General features: G+C 41.3%; 1 long non-coding RNA gene across 1 annotated transcript in view; it reads left to right on the top strand.

The window, feature by feature from the left end:
- The first annotated feature begins 17,337 nt into the window (after positions 1–17,337).
- Positions 17,338–22,610, top strand: part of LOC126295176 (uncharacterized) — a 55,547-nt gene continuing 50,274 nt past the window's right edge. The window contains exon 1 of the long non-coding RNA XR_007552398.1: positions 17,338–17,390. This is a non-coding gene — a long non-coding RNA (uncharacterized LOC126295176). The remainder of the gene's footprint in view (positions 17,391–22,610) is intronic.

Genomic DNA, 22,610 nt, shown 5'->3' with positions numbered 1-22,610 from the left:
CTTTACTTGCAAATGGCTCTTCATCTGTGGCTCACTATGCAAGTAAACACAGTGAGAAGGAATGCTGGAGCCCTACATTTTCTCATTGGGAACATATGCCTCTTAATCCTAGGTGTGATTCAAACTTCATAGTCTCCAGGCCTGTCAAATATCAACACGTGTTCTCAGTCTCTTTCTTTATGGTGTTACTTGTTCCAATGCTTCGGTCCTTGTTGAAAACTGTGTGACTTACTTTCCAACAGCATCTGTGACCTCTTTTTATGTGGCTACCTTGTGAATGCTTACATTGGATATCTTTCTGTCTTACACTATCTGTCATGCTGGTAATCTAATGAACCTTATACTGTCTGGGAAGTGCTTCTGGCTCTTGACTCATCATAGAGCCCCAGGCACTGATCTGATTCATAATCAGACTTTTTTTTATTTAATCATGTCAGAAACTCACTCTATAGCTTACAAGTTATATAAAATGTTCCAAACCATGGTACTATAAGCATTACAATTACAATTTAATGTTTTGTGATCAGTATGTAGCAAGCTCCCATGTGTCCTTGGTGACATAGATGAAATTCTGTGGCATGCATGACGTTGGGAATAGGCTGCAGACAAGATGATGACTCATTGTCTGTTCTTCACCACATTCACATGCTGTGGAGTTGCATGCAAATCCTCACTTTTTCAAGTTGGTCTTTGTTCTTCCAACTCCAGAATGCAGCCCGTTTAGTGTCTTCCATATTGAGTAGCTTTCTTCGTGACCTGATGGGAGGCTTTCAGTTGGGATCATCCATGCTGCAAGGTGGCTGGTTCTGGAACACCATGAGTTGATTCTGAAGTTCGAAGGTAGTTCAGTTAGGCTTTCAGTTGAATGGAGAAAGCTTTTCCTTGACTTGAGCCTTGGTACTGCTGGGTGATACCTGCGTAGTGTGTGGGTCTTCGCATTCAGTGCCTTAGATGTTTCCAGTCTGTATGCACGTTCATGATGGATACCTGGAGGTGGGTAGGCGATATATACTTGTTTAGCATGACTAGATCTGCACCAGACAGGGCAAGCATATTCTGCAGCCGAATAGCAAAGAGCTACAGCAGAACTTCTTAAGACGCAAGGATGCATCCCCCAGGTTGTACCCAATAATTTCCAGAGTATGTTGTTCCTTGCAGATACAAATGTTCAAATGTGTATGAACTCCTAAGGGACCAAACTGCTGAGGTCATCGGTCCCTATATTTGCACACTACTTACACTAAATTAATGCTATGGACAACACTCACACCCATACCCGAGGGAGGACACAAACCTCTGGCAGGAGGGACCGCACTATTAGTGACATGGTGCCTCTAACCGTGCGGCCACTCCATGTGGCCTTTGCAGATACCTTCCGTTTGGTGTTCAGGCAATGTATTCTGTAGGTAAGTGCTCGATTAAGAGTTACTCCAAGATATTTTGCGGTGAAGCAGTGTTCTAATTACTTACCTTCCAAGAACAAATGCAATTTCCTTGCTGCATGTCTATTTCTAAGATGGAATGCACAAATCTGTGTTTTTGCTGGATTTGGCTTCCGTTGGTTGTCTTGGTAATAGCCCCTTAGAATTTCTAGAGCATGGGAGAGCTTCTCTTTAATGTGTTCAAAAGATACTCCTTGGACTGCTAAAGCAACATCATCAGACAATTCACCATGTGGATGACACTCAAAAATGCTGTCTACTCATGGCCTTCAACTGTATTTGGGTAGAAGACGTTCTCCCTTCACAGTGCAAGTCCCTTTACAGTGGGAAGACACTTCACAGTGCAAGTCCCTTTACAGTGGGAAGACACTTCACAGTGCAAGTCCCTTCACGGAGGGAAGATACTATCATCATCCCAATCCTTAAACCAGACAAAACCCCAAGTCTATTGACAGCTAGTGTCTGATTAACCTCACCAACATGCTCAGAAACTGTTTGAGAGGATGATAACCTGGCAAATATGATGGGATATCAAATCTTTGTTGCCTGACAGTGTGGTTTTCTGGACAGGATACACAACTGACCATCTGGTTGGTTTCAAAACAGCCATCTGGCAAGCATTCTTCTAAAATCCAACCACTTATTACATGAGGCATATGACACTGCTTGACACCATCATGTTTTACTTACCTTCCATGAGATGAATTTTAGTGGGTCTTTATTCATCTTATCCCATCATCTGAAACTTCCCAAATTCTTCTTGTTTCTTCAACAGCATTTGATACAGAGCAGGTAACTATTTGTTATGTCATTAAATCCTAGACACTGCCAGACCTATTTATTTGGCTGACTGCCATCAGAAGTGAGTGCAGTAATTCTTTTTCTGTCTTGGTCTTGAATCAATTTCTGTGAGATGAAGTCATCAATAGTTGTATTGCAAGTAGCATACACAGCAACAGGTTGGATCCAGTTATGCAGTAGAGCTACAAACGTAAACAGCAGAACGTGATTTACATGTTTATTCATAGGAGTCATCTGGAGTATATTCCCCTATATTGATGAACACATCAACACTGAACAAAGTGCTATTAAAATGCACTTCTTCTTGGAGCTTAACTTCATCAAAAATCAGCACACCTATGTGTTTGTTTTCATCTCATCCTTCCTGAGAATAATTCTTAATTGTTTCAGTAGCAGGCATATTGATTCCGTATGAGCATCTGAGACCCGTTACTAAATTTCGCAGATGGTGTTTTGGAAGGAAGTGGCAACAATCCTTGCTTCAAACAATGTCTATATCGTTTGGGTGACTTAATTTTTAAAAGCACACTGTCCAGAAGAAACTCTGTTATCATCCACATTCCTTTATTGTTTTCCAACAGGCTTTTCTTTGTTTTGTGTCTACTATGATTTTCTGTTTCTTGCTTAGTTTAGAATGATCTAAGAGATGTGACTGAATTGTCATATGCTTTTTGTCTGATGGGTGCTTCAGCAGAAGATTTATTTCAGCATTCGCTATTCATAATTTAATATATAATTCCACAACTTCCAGCTTCTTATACTTTAATGTTCTTTTCAATGAAATTACTACTGTGTCTGGTACCGTTTGGTTCTGCAAACTTCCCTTGACAGAAGAAACACTGAAATCATAACTTCTAATTCATTGTTTTTCCTTTGCCACAGCTTCTTTCTTGTGAGTGTTTTACTGGTGATTTTCTGTTGTGCAATACTTCCGATAGATATTTTGGTAAATTGAGAAATAAATAAGGAACGGCTTCTCATTTTAGAGACCACTTTTGTCTTGGAATTTTAACTTGTTTACCATTGATGACAAACAAGTCTGCTTTTGTGAGAAGTTCCTCACTGAAATGTGAATCACACACAAAACAACTGTGAGTCAGTTCTCTATCTTTCCGAATTATTGCTGTCGCACATTTGAAAAAGTCTGCTACATTTTTTGGAGGTCAAAAAAAAAATGTTTACCCTTACTTTCTCTGTTGCCTGATCTGCGCACTGGAACAATCCACATAGGCATTTTTCATTCTTCTTCTTCAAAAATGAATAACTAAGACTCTTAACACCACTTTACCACTGTAGCCTTCAACTCTGTGAGGTGCACTCACAACATTTCAAACAAACTCGCAAAATAAGCATAGACACTACCAACACATACCTTCCAATATGGTAAAATCATGTCAACTGAAGTGACAGTTCTGCTCGTAGTTTACGGGCTTGCCATCCACCCTACACTACATGTGTTAACACACCGTGTGTCAGCACACTTTCTCTTCTGCTTGCTGTAATCTAATGTTTTTATGGCAGTTGTGACAGCCATTAATAGAGCCCTACACTTTGTCAAACGGACCACCCTCAACTGCAGTTTAATTTGTAGTAACTCAGTGTCTGTCTCCAGGCTGTTGATTGATGATACTTTTGTCACCCTATGATGTTTGCTATTCACAACATTCTCTATTAGACCTTAATCCATCCTGCCATGAGACAAGGCAGCTAAAATTGACGTGGATGTGGACAGGACATGTGACCTCACCACACGGGTTGAGCTGGTTAACATGATTTGTGCTCTCAGCACTCTCGTGCACCCATTATTACCTTTATTTGATTTGCAATGCACATCGTTATCTTAAAAGAATAGAGGCACATAAAAAAGCTGTGTCAACTGTGTTAGTGATTGTCAAAGAAGAGTAGATAAAATCATAATGAAGGTTCTGGACACATCAGTGGCTTGAACATTGAATTGCTGGCATTGGAACAATACGTAATGCAGTCCAACAATCTGAGATATTGTTATTTGTTAACTTAATTGGATTTCCATCCCATTTTCAGTTTTAAATTTAATACACTTATGGTATAGTGTATAATGCCAGTATTCTCAATGTCACATTGACTACCAGCACTCTGAAATAACATACATTATTGCACAGATTTCAAGTTTAAGACTTGTTCCGTAATTTCATGTGAATGGAAGACGAGATTTTATCAAAGTTGCACATCATCATAGAAAAAGATATTTACCAACAAGATAAAAACATAAGCCAGTCCATAAACCCATATTTTACAAGATGTTTCATAACAGTAAAAACTTCTAGTGTGTAACTTGTTTTTACTTTCTGGCATACTCTGACTGGCTGGTCAAGGTTTCTGGCCACTGAGGAAACAGTCTAGTTGTTGGCCTTTGCAACAATAATTGCCTCAAATACATTGTTTATAATAAATAACAGCAACTTTTGAGATAGTATTTCTACTTTTGAATCATTTAGGTAAGAAAGGAATAGAAGCAAGTATAAATGTTTTGTTTCTTTTAGAAACCTGCTACCTTTCTTTTGACAGCTCATAGCCCACGGTGCCTTCAGTTGTGTGCAGCTGGTCAGTGTGCATGTAATATTTCTGCACTGTGTCTGTCAGTTGGCCTGACTTTGTAATTTGTTACTAACAATATGTTTGCAATGATATTAACAAGTCTGATGTTATGTGTTGATCGATTCAGTTCTTTCAATGCTCTTAGGAGCTTACTAGTCTTCACTGTAACTAACAAGGTTATTCTGTGCCCCCCCCCCCCTCTCCCAACGGGCTCACAGTTCTTTTGTGATTTCATGCATGTTACCCCCAGGGCCCATTCTTCATTCCTGGGTTGCATTTCCTTCACCATGCTCCTCCTCTCTGCTCCCTCATTCCCCTCTCTTGGCGTGGTTATTTATGTTGACCTGACTATTCACCTGTTTCCCTGTATTTCTTGTGATTTTGTTCACCTTGCCTGTTCTCTTTCATCCTTTTGGCATTTTTAGTCCACCCTTGTTGTTTGATCTCCACTTCTAAATTTTCTGTCTTTAGTGTGAGCCATTTGGGCAAGATCTCACTCTGTAGTGTCTATGATGTGGATTCTTCTCCATTCCTGCCTTCCACTCTCCTTCCCCACCATAACCCGCACTGCCCCACTAGGTCTCCAGCATGTGTAGCCACCCCATGTGATGGGGCTGTTATGTGCTCATCTGGCCTAGCCCCCTGACAATACAAGAATCACACCACTGACACATGAGTTGTTACCTCCCCATGTATGCCAAAAAGTGGTTGTTTGTCATCCTGGAGCATCGGAACTCTCAGTGACAGCTGTCCTGCCAGGCGGCCGTTGCTGTGGCTGGGTGGTGCCCACAGGGAGAGCCCCTGATCGGAGTGGGTGGTGTCAGGTGGATGCTTGATGTACGAAGCATATCAAGCTGCAGAAATCTGGCCGTTCTTCAAAGACCATCACATTTAGTGGTAGGGGATCCTTGAATGCTGCTTCATATGATTCTGCAGCTTTCCCTTCCTTGGCTGCACTTTGGGAGGAGGGCCAGGCTCACAGTCTTTGGATGAAACACTTTCCCCACTACCTGGTCTGTATTAGGATTCACATTCACCACCATAAACCTGTTGTTTTCTTTGGAGAGTATAGAGGGCAAGTTTGGCAATGTGGAGTCTCACAGTAAGAAGCGGTCAGGCTCCCTGTTGACCAAAGCTTCTTCTGCTGCCCAATCTGCAGCTCTTTGTGCTTGTGGTTGCCTAAGTCATTTCCCAGTGTCTATCATTCGTCACCAGTCTCTGCATATGATCCAGGATGTGACTATAGGGATCTCATCCTGCAAGCTTATGAGTAGCTCTGGGCTAATCTAGAGCAGTGCAGTGTTCACTTTGTTTGACATGTGGAGAAGTGTTGTAAAGGCAACCACACCAATACTGGCACTTTTGTTAGGCTTTCTAGAGAGATACACTCCCAGAGAAAATTACGTTTGTGTTTTACCACTGTGATGTGTAACTGTACATCCTGCCACCCATGAGGACCTTTCAGTGCTTGAGTTTTGGGCATATGTCTTCCCACTGTACAGCGGACCCTCTTCGTGGTGACTGTAGCCACCCACTCCATGAGGAAAGACTCTGTGTTCTGCCACCTGGGTTGTAAAATGTCATGAATGCCACTCTCCATGCTCGCCAGGTTGCCCAATTTACAAGAAAATTCAAGAGGGTAACTAAGTCCCTGGATTGTCTATCTTATTTTGAGGCTTGCCAAAAATATGGCCAACTCCAGCCAGTGTTGATTTCTTCAGTGTTTGCCTCTGATAGATCCTTCCCCCTCCTGCTACTTCCTTACCCAGCTTCATCCCCCTCTTATCTTCACCTCCCCTGCGGTTCCCATGCCCTCTCCTCTGGATGCCGTTCACCCTCCCCGGATGAATAAGTGCCCTGTTCTTTGGCACCTGCCAGTGATGCCCCCCTCACCCCCTCCCTTGGGACCCACCCTTGTGTCTCTCCAGCCATAGGCCTGCTACCACAACACAGCTATGGGGTGCACCATTTGTATAATCCCAGGTTGTCCACTCTCTTTCGGTTCCAGACCTTGGGGGTGCCTGCCATCCATCTGTGGCCTGCCATCATCAACCTCCAAGAGGAGAAGGAGGAGGAGGAGGAGGAGAAGAAGAAGAAGAAGAAGAAGAAGAAGAAGAAGACTACGCCTCCCCTTCCCGGTGCCCCATGAGGTGCCATCTCTCCCTTTGCATCTTGAGTCTGATATTTATGGATGTCACCTCGCTCTCGTAGGTGATGACCACTGACCTGGTGATATGACCTCCTCTCGGCTTCTTTATGTCTAAACTGGTCTCCAACCACACAATAAACATGTGTAACTGCTAAGGATATTACTGTCACCTACCAGAAATACAACTTATTTCCCCTTGCTTTGCATTGTATCTTTTCGTGTCAAGAAATGCACTTTCTTGATGACCACTCTCCAACTTTTCATGGGTATTGGGCATTCTGTCAAAACCATGCTGGCCGTGGAGAGTGTCTGGAGAGGTCTGCACTTTGGTTCACACTGATGTCATTAGTGACTGGATCCCCATTTGTACTAACCAAGAAGCAATAGTGGCATGAGTGCAAATGACCCCAGCAATCACCATTTGCAGTGTCTGCATCCCTCCAGATACACCGCTTCCTTTTGTTGACTGCCTCCCTTGATACAGCAACTCCCACCTCCTTATCTCCTCCTAGGGGATTTCAGTATGTGCCACACCCTTTGAGGGATCTTCTGATTGAATAACATGGTACAAACTTTGACTTTTGTCCTCATTGACAGTTCCCCTACCCACTTCAGTGTCACTCGTGGCACCTTTTCTGCTGTCGATCCCACAATCTCTTTCCCTGCTCTGATTGCTTCCCTACATTGGTCACCCATGATGGTCTTTGTGACAGTGATCGCTTTCTGGTGATTGTATCATACCCCTGCTGCTGCCCAGCAGACAGGCCCCCATGTTGGGCATTCCGCAGAGCCAATTGGCCTTTCATTGACTGATACCATCATGGATCAAGGAGGTAGCAGTCTCTATCAAGGATATGGCCAGTAGGCCCTGCAACGATTTAAATGTCACTGTTCACAGACCAACATTATTGCTTTGAAATGTCTCCATGCTAAGGCTTGCTACCTTTTTAAGCAAAGTAAGAAGAAAAATACTTGGAGCATTATGTTTTCTCCCTCAGTCCTTGCAGGACATTTCACAACACACTTTGCAATACCATCAGCATCCTGTTCCTATCCTGCTATGTTTCTCCAGGAGAAATGGCAAGTTGAAGAAACCTGCCTCGGTGTCAACTCTCACCAAGTTGAATTCTACAATGAAGCCTTCACTGAATGGGTTCTTGCAGGCTCTTACCACTACACATGACACAGCCCTGGGCCCAGATGCCATCCACAACCAAATGATGCAACACTTGGATGTTACCCACAGACAACATTTACTCAGGGTCTTAATCGCATTTGGCTTACTGGTGCCTTCCCCTTGAAATGGTAAGAGAGCATAGTTATCCACATCCTTAAGCCCGGCAAGAACCAAATGTCTCTTGACAACTACTGCCCTATTATGTGGGCCAATGTACTTTTAAATCTGCTTGAGAGGCTGGTTAGCTTCAAATTATGTTGGGTACTTGAATCTCAGGGCCTTTCATCACTGTATCAGTGTGAGTTCTGGGAAGGATGCTCAACAACTGACCATTCACTCAGATTGGGAGCAGCAATCCAACAGGCTTGTACTAACAGCCAACTCACAGTCATGGTACCTACATAAGGCATACAACACGGCTTTGTACTGTAACATTTTAGTTACCCTCCATAACGGGGGCTTTCATGGCTCATTCCAGTTTTTATTTGCGAGTTTTTATCCCACTGGCTCTTCAGTGTTTGAGTTGGCATTCACCCCTTGGATCCAGAAGAATGATATCTCACAGGGTTGTGTTTTAAGTGTCACACTCTTCCTCATTGCCAGCAACACGCTTGTAATCTTTGTTGGCCATCAGGTTACCCTGGCATTATACATCGACAATTTTTGCAGCTCTCACATGGTAGCATCTGCTGAATGCCTGCTCCAAGGCACCATCTGATGGGCCTCTGCTTTGGCCCTCTCCCAAGGCTTTCCGTTTCCTCTTTCCAAAATGTGGGTTATGTATTTTTGCTGTTGACCCACTGTGCACCCTGATCCAGAACTTTATTTAGGGAACCAGCACCTAGATGTCGGAGCACAGTCTTATTTCTTGGGCCTTAATTTTGATAAAAAGCTGACATGGCTGCCCTATATTCACCACCTGAAGATTACTTGCATGCGGAAGTGTAATGCACTCTGTTTTGTGGTGGACACATTGTGGGTTGCAGTTTGTGCTACTCTTTTCCATCTTTACTGTGCTCTGGTTTTGTCCAGACTAGATTATGCTTGTGTGGTTTATGGCTCAGCAGCTCCTTCCACTTTGAAACTACATGATCCTGTTGTTCATCATTATATGGTGTGTCTGGCTATCAGTGCCTTTCACAATCGTCTCGTCGACAGTCCGTTATCACCATTTTGAATGTTCCCTGACCATCCTATATACCCTATCATCTTTGCAAATGAGGGATGTCTCCCAAGATACCCAATCTCAGGTGGGACTACTGGTTGGAATGTATCTCACTTCCCTCTCCACCTGCGGGTCTGGGGATTAGAATAGGCCCAAGGTATTCCTGCCTAGCATAAGAGGCAATTAAAAGGAGTCTCACACTTTTTAGCCCTATGAGTTCAGGTCCTATTCTATGGTTTGACCTGTCACTTTCAAAATGCTACTGAAATGTGGGCCATAAGGGGCAGGACACCTTATGTGGTGCACGACTTATCCATAATGCCCTTAGATTCAATCTCCTGAATCTCTCATCATGGCTTTGTGTCTCCACCTGCAATTCAGCTATTTGGGCAAGGACACTTTCTGGGGTATGTCATCTTCTTCCATTGCCTCCTGTCCTCTTTTGCCCCCATGACAATATTGGATTTCTCTGCACTCGGTATCTAGCATGGTAGCCAGTCCATTGTGGTTGCGTCACCATGTACCCATTTGGTGGTAGCCCCCTGACAACACAGGGATCACACTGCTGATGACTGAGCTGGAAACTCCCCATGTATGCCAAAGAGATTTTGACACTCATAAACCCTTGTGGGGTGGCACTGTGCTTATTTGCCAAGGCAGAGATGTCGAAAATTTACTGTCACAACTCGACTACTGCCTCATCAATACAGGTGCCACCTGGCGACATCATATCCTTGGCCATATTATACGAGTGGGGTCTCTGAGGCCCGCTCCTGATTCTTATCCAGAATTTCCTGTCGCTTCCAATTTTCATATCCAAGTTGGTAACTTTCGTAGTTCCCCTCATATCCAGAAGAATGGGGTCCCGCAGGGCTGTGTATTGAGTTTATCTCTACTTTTAGTGGCTATTAACGGTCTAGCAGGAGCTGCAGGGCCATCCATCTCACCCTCTCTGTATGCAAACGACTTCTGCATTTCGTACTGCTTGACCAGTACTGGTGTTGCTGAGTGGCGCCTACAGGGAGCCATCCGCAAGGCACAGTCATGGGGTCTAGCCCATGGCTTCCAGTTTTTGGCTGCAAAGTCATGTGTTATGGACTTCTGTCAGTGTCATACCGTTCATCCTGAACCAGAACTTCACCTTACAGATGATTCCCTCACTGTAGTAGAGACATATCGATTCTTAGGACTGGTTTTTGATGCCTAATTGACTTGGCTTAAGCGAAAGTGCTGGCAGCACCTCAATGCCATCTGCTACCTGAGCAACACCAATTGGGGTGCAGATCGCGCTATGCTGCTGCAGCTCTACAGAGCCGTTGTTCAATCCTACCTTGGCTATGGGAATCTGGTTTATGATTCAGTGGTGCCCTCAGCATTGCATTTACTTGCCCCAGTGCACCACTCTGGCGTTTGACTAGCGAATGGAGCTTTTAGGACGAGTTTGGTGACAAGCGTCCAGGCGGAGGCTGGAGCCCCTCCATTACAGGTCACGTGTGCACAACTGCTCGCCAGTTACATTTCACATATTATTCCTTCTATCTGAACTAGAGTCCTTGCCTTTACCACCTATACTCGAGGTCCATTCACTTACACCTCCATGGTGTACACCTAGGCTGTGGCTTTGTCTGGGCCTTTCACATGCCAAAGGACTCAGTTCACCCCACAGTGCTCTGGTGTCATTTCCTCTCAATTCTTGACATGTACTGAGGCCATGAAGTGGTTTATGCATACAGTTCGATGGCTGATGGACATGTCAGATTCACGTACATCCTTGGAGGACATATTGAACAGCATTCCTTGCCTGATGGGTGCAGTGTTTTCACTGCAGAGCTGGTGGCTGTATCTTCCCTGGGGAGTCGTTTCTTCTATTTACTGACTCCTTGAGCAGCCTACAAGCTATCATCAACCAGTGCTACCCACATCAGCCTTTGATAGTGCCCTGGAATGGTCCAGTCGTTCAGTGGTGTTTGTGTAGACCCCAGGACATGTCAAAATCCCAGGCAATGAACTTGCTCACAGGCTGGCCAAACTGGCTACACAGAACCTGGTGCACTGCCCCACTTTGACAGCCCTGTGATGAAATCTTTGATTACCGGTCTCATTGCCACTAATTTTATCTGACAATGCCTCATCGGCTGATATAGTTTTACACTTGATCTAAGTTTTAACGCATGTCCTTTGTCCCTCTGTGTTCTCCTTCCTAGTGCTTTTAGGCTGGAGGTTTTAATGCCTTGCACAGTGGCTGGCTTCTCCTTTTTATCCTTAAGTTCAGCCAGCAATGGTAATCTGTTTTGTCATTTTAATCTCTTCCACCTGTTTCTTGCGTTTCTGTGGTTTTCTTCTCCCCTTTGTGCATTTAAGTGTTTGTTGCTCTTCTGTAGCTCTTGTGGTGTTTCCTTTCTGTCCATTTTGTGTTGTCAGTCTCACTTGGTTTATTCTCACCCTTGTAGCACTGTGTTATTCAGGACAAGGGGCCGATGACGTAGCAGTTTGATCACTTCCCCACTCTTTTAAGCCAGTCAACCAACCAATCACTTCCCTCCTCTCCACTCATTGGTAAATCTCCATCTCCATGCATTGGAATGTGCCCTGTGAATTCTCCCCTCCCCCCTCCCACCACCCCTTTATGATGCCTCAAACACAATTAGGATTGATCTATTTCATGGCCCTAAGGTCTTTGTCACCCCTATGACATTCTGGCATCTTTTACATTCCATCCTTGAAGAATTCCAGATTGCTGCCATCCTCTATACTGATGGTTCTAAAATGATAGATAAGGTGGGATAACTTTTACGCCTCCTACTAGCATGGAATACCATTTTCTGCTGGGATCATGTAGTGTGTTCACAGCAGAGCTGCTAGCCATTACGAGGGCTCTCCATTTCATTACTCAGGCTTCCTATCACAGTGTTTTAATATGTGCTGACTCAGTGAGCAGCTTGCAGGCTACATCACCCTTTGGTCTCTGCTATCCATGACCTCTCTGCCCTTGGCCCTGCCACCTGTTCCGTTGTCTTTCTCTGGGTCCCATGTCTTGTTGGGCATCCCAGGCAATGAACTGGTAGACTGTTTGGCTAGAGAGGCAGATACTTACCACCCATTCCCTTTCATGGTTTCAGGTGCATATAAGAGGATACTCATCAAATCTCGCTTTGCCAAAAAGTGAAATGACATCCGGTGCACTGCCACAGTCAAAAAGACTACTGCAGTTTGGCAATCTTCCTTCTACCCCTCTTGGAAGGAGTCCACTGCCTTATGCTGTCTATGCATCAGTCATACTAGGCATATCCACTTTTTTCTCTTGTGTAACAAGCCACCCGCACAATGTGTCTGTGGAGCCAGACTGACTGTATTCTATATATTGATGGAATGTCCCCTTCTCTTGGCCATACTAAGTTTAGTCTTCTAGATTCCTTGTCTTCAGTATTAGCAGGCGATTCACATAGAGTTCAACTGTTCCTCAGTTTCCTACCTAAAAGTTGTTTAATTTTCAGTTATAAATTTTGCTTTCCTCCTGGAGCAGGGGCAAGGTGGTTGTGGTTGGAGCCTCTCTTTGAGTTTTCTAGGCTTTGACCCATGACCACTCTATGCAAATACCTCTCTCTTATACCTCTGTGTATCCAGTTTTTACATTTTGCCAACCCTTTTATGCTTTCCACTGCATTTGTTGTAAATTCATTCTTTTATAGTTTCACTCCTGTCACTGTATCCCACTTTTAAGAGTCACTGTATCTTAGGTATATAACTTTTGGATCACAGGACTGACAACCTCACCATTTAGTTATCCCCCACATTCCCACATAAAAAAGAAAGAGAGAGAGAGAGAGAGAGAGAGAGAGAGAGAGAGAGAGAGAGAGAGAGAGAGAGAGAGAGAGAGAGGTGGTTACCGTGTTCAGGCACTAACTGGGAGCTTTTGGAAACAGTTCCACCTATACTTATTGGGTCAATATCACTGTTGCCTCTGCCAAAGAAATGCTTTATCCTAACAGCCTAACAGATTGTTGTTTAATAGGACTAGCAGGCATTAATTTTGTAACAGTGATAAATAAATCTGCTCATAATTGCCAGCAATAATGTATTTTTCGCAGTTCATCATATCGTTATTGTCATTTGTTGTTAATGCAACGAGTGATATTAGCACACGCAACTAATCATTCATAAGTGCAGCTGTGTAACTCATGTCTTTGAGCTAACATTACACCATTGTGAAATGTTATGGCACCATTTCACTTTTGAAAACTGTATATCACTTAAACAACATGTACTAGCCTTTCTAAATTGATCACGGCTACTAATATTGCCTCCAACATCCAAAGTCATGTCACTAAAAATCATCCATCTCGAAGACAGTCTGCTTCACTTTTTCTCAGCCTCACTCGATTTTGGTTCTGTTCAATGACATGAGCTGGGTAGGATGTAACATGATGAGCATCTTGCACAAACACTCTTGTGACAAACAACTTCTCAATAAAGGTTTTAAATTTTATTCATTTTCCGTAACACATCTGAATCACCAATGTAATATGAGAAAATCAGGTTGCTCACATGTATGTGTGCTATGTAATTCTGTGAACACAACTAGGCAACTACTAAAACATGAATTAACATCATACAAAGTCTATCATCTTTTTTCTCTTTCTACAACACAATATCTTTTTTAATGATAATTAAAGGCCCGCTATCCCAACAACATCTAACAGCATGACATGGCTATAAGCTTTGTGCATATGATGAACAGCTTTTAACAACACCATACCCTTTTACAGCAAGTTTGCCACTGTTGCTCTGGCGTTTTCAAACCCAATGCACAGTACACACTATTTCTAACATCAAACTGTACATATCACGAATAAACTCATTTTGATATTATGACTTGATACTGTTTTTCCTTTGATATGAATATTACATATTTTGTATATGAAGAGTACTTACCACAAACTGTGTATTGAACCATCTCATTGAAGGAAGGTAGAGCTGACCAGGAATATGCTATATTCTCTCACGAATATCAGCACATGAGCTACAGTATCATCACAGCTAATGGCTCACTGTTAATGACATACACAGATTAAGAACTGTACCTACAAATGACATTAATTCATATTTATTTCATATATTTCATATATTGTACCATGAAGATGTGCTTTTGGTAGGCAGTCATTGTGCCATAGCATTGAAACGATACATTTTTATAGATTTCAAGTTATAATACTTAAAATATCAGCAACAGGAATCCGTTATCTATGACTATTGACTTTCCTGTCATTGTATTATAACAAATGGTAGCCAAAATGACACGTTTTGAGGGGATCTTCTATTTGCTGGTGCTTCAAAACAATTTATATTTGCACCATGTACTCAGTGAGAAATAAAACCCACCAAATATGATGTTCAACACCATTCAGTATGGTGGCTGTTTTTTTTCTGCTTGTGGCATGTAGCAGTAACACATCTCATCAGCCACGTTTCTGTTCATGAGGCAAAAATCTAACATGCCAGACTATTTATTTCATGATCTGCAGCATAATGGCACATTGAATACCATGCTGTAATCTCAGGAGCTCCTCATCCACATTAATTTTCACTTCTATTGAGAGAAAGATGGTGGTTGTAGTGCCTGCCCAGTTGCCTTTCTCTGGGTCCAAAATCTTGAGAGCATCCCAGGGAATCCATTAATCAAACGAAAGGCTAGAGAAGTGATTATTGTCCAACATTTGCTTTGGTGATCACAGGGTGTGAATTTGTGGATGCAAATAAGATCTTTCCTTACTCATCATCTGCTGGGCTACTGCCCCCTGTAATAAATTTTACACTACCACTACTACTTCCATTCCTCCCAGAATGAGTCCTCCATCTTATGTCAAATAGTCATTGACAGTGTCAAATTAATTGATAGATTTATGTTACATAATGGGCCACCCCCACATCATGGTTGTTGAGCTCTACAAATAGTAGTTCATGTCTTGGTGGGAGGCCCGTTCCTTTTGGCTTTCCATGTTAAGTGTGGTCTTCCAGATTTCTTGCCTCTAATCTTGATGAATGGCTCACAGACTGTTAAAGTCATACTTCGTTTCCCCTTTGAAAGTGGATTTTATTCTCAAGTAGAACAGTTTAAACTACTGCGAATTCAAAGTGGTTGGCATTAGGACATCTTCCATTGCGTGCTGGGCCTGGAGAACCCTTGATCGTACTCCATTGCCAGTTCCCTCAGTCATCCCTCTTTTGTTCTGTTTTCATTGATTTTAGGGAGCAAGGAATGTGCATGTGTGTGTGTGTGTGTGTGTGTGTGTGTGTGTGTGTGTGTGTGTGTGTGTGTGTAAACAATGCAGCGCTTCTGCCTTTCGGTGAATCGTTCCATTATTCCTAAATAATTCGTTATTATTAACCAGAACTTTCCATGCATTATTATAATTTTAAGTACATTAATACATAATTTACTGACTTTTTGAATTTTGCATTTTTCTCCCCCTCTCTCTCTCACTCTCTGTGCTATACTTTCTGGGTTTTGGAAACAAAAGTTTTATTTCTTTTCCAGCATATTGATGTAGTTGCCACCATTGTTAATACAAAGTTTGTAATTTTTTACTCAGTTTCTCAGCTCCTGTGTCAGAAGTCACAATTTTTCCAAATAAATCTTCACTTCCCATACAGTTAGTACAACACTTCGATACACCCAAAAATGATTAAAGCTTACTTCCAATTATTTGATGTTAATAATTCTCAAACAAATATATGTAATTTCCTGTAAATGGAAAAAATTAAAACATTGTACTTGTTATGACATAAATTTTGCTCAAAAGTGATGGATGGCTACGGTGATCTGCGCTCTGTCATAAAAAGGTTCCATAATCCCTATTTCCATTCAGCCTGCTCTGATCTCTCTATACTTGGGCTGTGGTCACTGGCTCATCACATTACTAATGTGAGGCTTTCTAAGAAATTCTATTACCCCGCCCTTTCTCCTTTTCGCATGCTGGCCTACCGTCCATATAGAAACGAGCTGTGTGGAATACATATAGCATACACAGTTAAATAAAGTAATGGTGAATGAGTAAAAATGAATGTTTCTGAAAGATGAACATGTTTGCCCATCTGTAGCCTGAGGTAATAGCAGTGTGTTTGGGACAGAGATTATGATCCATCCCTTTTCCTCCTGAGTGATCAGTCTGTTATGGATATATACATTTTGATGTATGTTAGTTATTTCTCTTCTTAGTGTGTGATATGAATATAAATTGAAATCTTTCATGTATTTGTGCATAAGACCACATGTATACATAACAATATAACAATCCCCCCCCCAACCAACCCCTGCACTCTGTCTCTCTCGGTCTCAGTTGGCATGTGACTTTAGGTAGGAAAGTCATTAGAAAGAAAGCCATGAATAGATTTGCTTGAGTGTTTTATGGAGACAAAGAAGAACCCTCACCTTCAGAGTGTGACTGTAATGTCAACTCCTTGCTGACAGAGAAAAGTCTGGTGCTGTATATGTGTACCACCTGTCTCAGCCCTATGCAATCTTTTCTTTTCTGTTTTAATATTACCATTATTAGTGTGAACAATTTCAACATAACTTAATCTCACTCTTCAATTATAAGGGTTGGGCATATTTGTTTTCTGTGGAGTCATTTTAATTAAACCAAAATATGGAGGTATGAACCAACAGAGTGATTTACAAAAAGAGGGGAATAATGGCATAAAGAAAAATCAAAGGAAAATAAAGATAGAGATAAAGATAAATAGAGCAAGACTAAAGGACAAAGGCTGTAAGAAAGGGGCATACTGCAGAGTCACAAATCTGATGATGAAATGGAAATTTGCATAAATGGAAGCTGTATTACAAGAGAAGGAACCCTGCATCCAAAGCATCGTGTCACCTTTTATTTCTTTTCCTCTCAATATGTGCTGAAACTTAGTAAGTGGAATTTCTTTTACAATCCAGATACGGGTGTAGTATATTTTTGTTACATTTTTTTGCAGGTCTGCCTGCACAAATTGCATGTAAGTTCAAATGTGGAATGCCACGGTTTTGGCATAAAGTTTTAGATATATGGATTGTCTATGCTGACAGCATTGAAGGTAATTAATTTTTTAAGCTAATTTTGGTATCTACTGTTTAATTTTACAAAGCTAAATGGCAGAATTAACTGTTAAGCCCCATACCTGTGTATTTCACAGACATGATTGAAATTAATAAAATAGAGTGTACAATTTTTGGATCAGATAACTGTTGGACATTTAGGAGTAGAAGTTAAGGTAAAATTTTTGTCCTTTGAAGCTCATGTTGAAGAAGAAGAAGAAGAAGAAGAAGAAGAAGAAGAATAGAAGAAAACATTAAACATGACTGTAGGGAGGAAACAAATGTAACTGGAATAAAATGTGATAGGTTCAATCCATTGTAATTGAGAGAAATACCAAAAAATTAATGTTATGAATTACATGCTCCAGGAGTCACTTTGGATGATATATCATAATGATATTGAACTGAGGTAGTTTACAGGATACTGACTTAATTGATATTTAACTTTGATTGCATGCTGACCATTTACAAAGGAATTCACATAATAGGATACAATATTTATTTTGATAAAACAAGTGTGTATGTAATTCTTTTGCACTAAATATGCTACTAGCTTCTACAGGGTGACAATTATTGAACTATATGGGGGAGAAGAAAGAAGAAAGTGGGGGTATAAACTATGGCATGCACACACATCATTGAACATGTAAACATCAATTCACATATACAGATTTATGTTATGACATGTCCAATATGCCTGCCATCATTGCCAATGATGTGCAGACGAATAGCGAAATTCTGCATGCCTCACTGAAGTGTCAGAACAAGGCTGTTGATGACCTGAACAGCTGTTCTCAGCTCAGCAATGGTTTTTGGGTTATTGTTATACACCTTGTCTTCAATATAACCCCAGAAAAAGGAGTTGTATATGTTCAGATCCAGAGAATATGCGGTTCCCAGAGTGGTCCTCCAGGACATCAAATACACTCCTGCTTCAGTGGGGTCAAGCTACGTGTCGCATGACCCACATCTTGTGGAAACCATTGTCACTTTGAATATTGGGGATGACATCATCTTCCAAAACCTTCACGAAGTGTTCAGTAGTAAATGTGCCATCAAGGAATATTGCACTGATTATTCCGTGACAGGACACTGCACACCACTCAGTCACCCATTGAGGGTGAAGAGGCTTTTTGACCATGAAATGCAGATACTCTGTCTCCCAAATGTTCCAATTTTGTTTATTGACAAATCTATCCAAATGAAAGTGTGCTTTATTACTAAACCACACCATACAGTGCATAATAGTCCATTTGTGCTCCTTGGCCAATCATACAGTCTGAACATCCTAAAGCAAACTGTTCAGAAGTTATGATGATCTCATTTCATTTAGTTCAATAATTGTACCCCTGTAAACGAAAATTCTTCTAAAGAATGGAAGGAATTTCCAGAAAGGAACTTCAGCTTACTTTCAGATTTAACTTTGTTGTATGTCACACATTTAATATCATTGGGTAAGAAAGATTTTTTTAGTCGAATTATTCACTCCTTTCTATGCTATAAGTCAATTTAAATTAAGGTAATTTTTGCTATTATTTTGACCAGTTGTCGTTGCATATCCACAAGATGTGTGGCTTGTAATAAAACAGTCGTGGTCTCTCCATTGATAAAAGTTTCTGGATGAATTCTCCATTCAGATCTGGCAAGGGGGAGTGATCATGAGAAAAAGATTGAAGAGTCAACGAAAGGGTAATATCCTATGAATTGTGGTATGGAGTGTCTGAAGTCTAAATGTGGCAGGCAAGGTAGGAAATCTGAAAAAGAAAATGTAAAGGATCAGTGTAGATATGGTGTGATAGTGTGGGTCAGAGAAGTGAAATGGAAAGAAGATAGGCATTTCTGGTTAGTTGAATAACTCATGAATAGAAAGGTGGGGCAGGGAGAGCTACTGTGAAAAGTTAAGCAATATGTTTTCTGTCATCAGAACTGAAAGCAAATCAGGTCCAACTAGGGAGAGAAAGAGACAGATTTATATAAATATACATAATCATGGGTGACTGATGTCTGTAGTAGGGGAAGGAATAGACAACAGTTACAGGAGAGAAAGATTAATTCAGTTCTGCTATAAAATTTAGCTATTAGTAGATAATACACTGTTCAAAATTCATGAGAGGAGGAGGGGTACTTGGAAAAGATGTGGAGCATCAGAAAATTCTTGTTGGATTATTGTGTGGTTAGACAGATTCCAAAATCAGATAATGGTTTGTAAGGCTTATCTAGGAGCAGATATAAAGTCAGATCACAGTTTAATAATGATGAAGAATAGACTGTAGTATAAGGGAGTCACTTAGAAGAATCACTGTTACTGAGTAATGATTATGTGCTTTTGAAGTTATCCGAAACAGCTGATACTGTAATAATGAATACCACTATAGGCAAGTCAGTTGAAGGGGAGTGAACATGTCTGATAAGAGCACCCATTGTGGAACAGGAAAATATAAAAGATACAAAAAGTTAAAAGGAAAGTCGTTTTCAAGCTCTCTGTATGCACAGATCTCAGTAGTGAAATATCTCAGTTATGACAACTCTGCATCTTTTGTATTTAATTGTAACATAATTCCAGTAGAACATTTGAAACACTTGTTCATACACCACATCAACATAACAAATGTGTTTAGGAGAACTTGACACTCATCCTCACTTGTTTACTATATGTTCATGCACATTGTAATCACACCTCATTACTGATATGGCTTCGCATACAGCAAATAGTAACTCATAGTTTCATATTTACATACCCCAATAAACTTTACAAATCTTCCTTGTAAACCTATTCCAATTTTCATCAGATGTGGTTGTGACATTACATCTTTAATCCAAAATGAAAAATAAAAATGGTATATGTAACATTACATTGCATTACCACCAGCTGAGGTGTTGATGGATTTATATACACACATCAAACAGCTGATCAGTTCCTGTCATTCCAACAGGAAGGAGGTACACAGATCATGTTATCTGTAGTTCAACCATTCCTAGATGGTCAATATCACAGTTTGATCATGTTTTCATTGTTAGTTTGTTGTGCCAGGAAGGGCTCTCAACAAGGGAAGTGTCCAGGTGTCTCAAAGTGAACCAAGTGATGTTGTTCAGACATGGAGAAGATGCAGAGAGACAGGAACTGTCAATGATATGCCTTGCTCATGCCACCCAAGGGCTACTACTGCAGCGGATGATCGCTACCTACCGATTATGGCTTGGAGGAACCCTGACAGCAACACCACCATGTCAAATAATGCATTTTGTGCAGCGCAGGATGTCTTGTTATGGCTCAAACTGTGTGCAATGGGCTGCATGATGCACAACTTCACTCATGATGTCCATAACGAGGTCCATCTTTGCAACCATGACACCTTGCAGCGTGGTACGGATGCACCCAACAACATGTTGAATGGACCACTCAGAATTGGAATCACATTCTCTTCACCGATGAGTGTCGCATATGCCTTCAACCAAACAATCGCCAGAAATGTGTTGGGAGGCAACTCTGTCAGGCCGAACGCCTTCGACACACTGTCCAGCGAGTGCTCCAAGGTGGAGGTTCCCTGATGTTTTGGGGTGGCATAATGTGGAGGTCATGGAAGGTGCGGTAAGAGGTGTATGATATGTGAATGCCATTCTCTGACAGATAGTGTAAACATATCAGTAGTATATTGGTGAGACAATTTGTCTTGATGGATGACAATTCACACCCCCAGCGGGCTCATCTTGTGATTGACTTCCTTAAGGATAATGACTTGCCTTCTATCAATGTTTTAAGAAAAAAAACAATTTTGTTTCAAGTCCAGTGTACCGATGTTACATCTCCTTTACCTATGCCATTTACCTTGTAGTTTCCTTGTCAGCCCACCATAGCATTTCAATGTGCACAGGTCCAATAATAAGTGTTCCCTTTGTATTTAAAACAAATTTTTGGAATAGATCTTGTTTTCATGAATGTTGCTACAAGCTGCTCTTATTCACAATGTTCACACACTTTTTACTTTATTTTAATATTTGTTCCATGTGAACAATCCCTGTATCATGTTAATAATTACATCCTACTTTTTTATGAGTGACATTACAAGGAATGTTCTTTTATGAGTTTTTTCTTATGACAAAATTAATAAAGTTTCCAACTCAGTCGAACCTCTTGCTTGTCGTGTGGCTAGAGTTGGTGGTGACTCAATCTTTTACTTTGATTTTAATGTCAGATAGCATTTCCATTTCTGCATGGCTCTTTGAACCTTCTGAATATAGCTCAGGGCTCCACTCATTTCATAAACACCACTTAAATTCACATCACTTACAATCTTAATCCTGCTGTGAGCAGATGGTTTCCAATGGTCCTTCGCCTGGATTTCACCCCTAGATGATGTTTGTTAAACCATCACTGCTCACACAGTTTGTCAATTTTGACTTATGTCTGTACTGTGCGAATGTCCTGAACCTGGCCTACAGGAGTGGGAATTTTCCACAGGGCACTGTTGAAAGCAGCAACCGACTACCAATAAAAAAAAACAAAAACAAAAAAAAAACTGTACTCAACATGTACAGCAACCTGCCGATACGTCCGTCCAGCCTCCTCCAGGGTCACAGTTTGACTCTGTGCAAATGGCTGAATCTGTTTAACGGGAGTATGTACTCATTGCTGAGGTGTGATTTTACACTAGAATGAATGTTCCAGACACAATTCACCTTAATCAGCACAACTGGTGTCTACAGAGTCAAAACAGAAGGTACAAAGACAGAGATCTTGAGCACCATCTGACTACCAAAGTGTGTGTCAAATTAATCACAAACACTATGATCCTTCAGTGTATGCTGATTACTCCCTTCTGCCAGTTTCTGAGGCTGTTGCATTATTTTTCTGGCAGTGTATGAAGATTATAATCAACAAGGGTCACTCCAAAAGAAATGCACACTATTTTTGTAAAAATACAGTTTTCATTCTGCATGTGTGAAAGTTTTACATTGTGTAGATACATCCTTCCCATCTGTTTTCAAACTTAGTTCAACCTATTTCCAGGAGTGCCACCGTCACAGCATGTCTTCAAGACGGCTGCTACACTTGACGTTCGTCAGAAGCAACACGCTGTCATAGAATTCCTGTGCTGTGAAAATGAGATAGTGGGAAACACCCACAAGAGGTTGAAAAAGGTGTATGGAGATGTTGCTGTCGATTGCAGTACAGGCAAGCAGGTTACTTGATGAAAGTGGGCATGGCAGTATTGAGGATT

Source organism: Schistocerca gregaria, chromosome 11, assembly GCF_023897955.1.
Source record: "Schistocerca gregaria isolate iqSchGreg1 chromosome 11, iqSchGreg1.2, whole genome shotgun sequence".
Lineage (NCBI taxonomy): Eukaryota > Metazoa > Arthropoda > Insecta > Orthoptera > Acrididae > Schistocerca > Schistocerca gregaria.
Note: the sequence above shows the minus strand (reverse complement) of the source record. Positions and strands in the feature narration are given on the sequence as shown.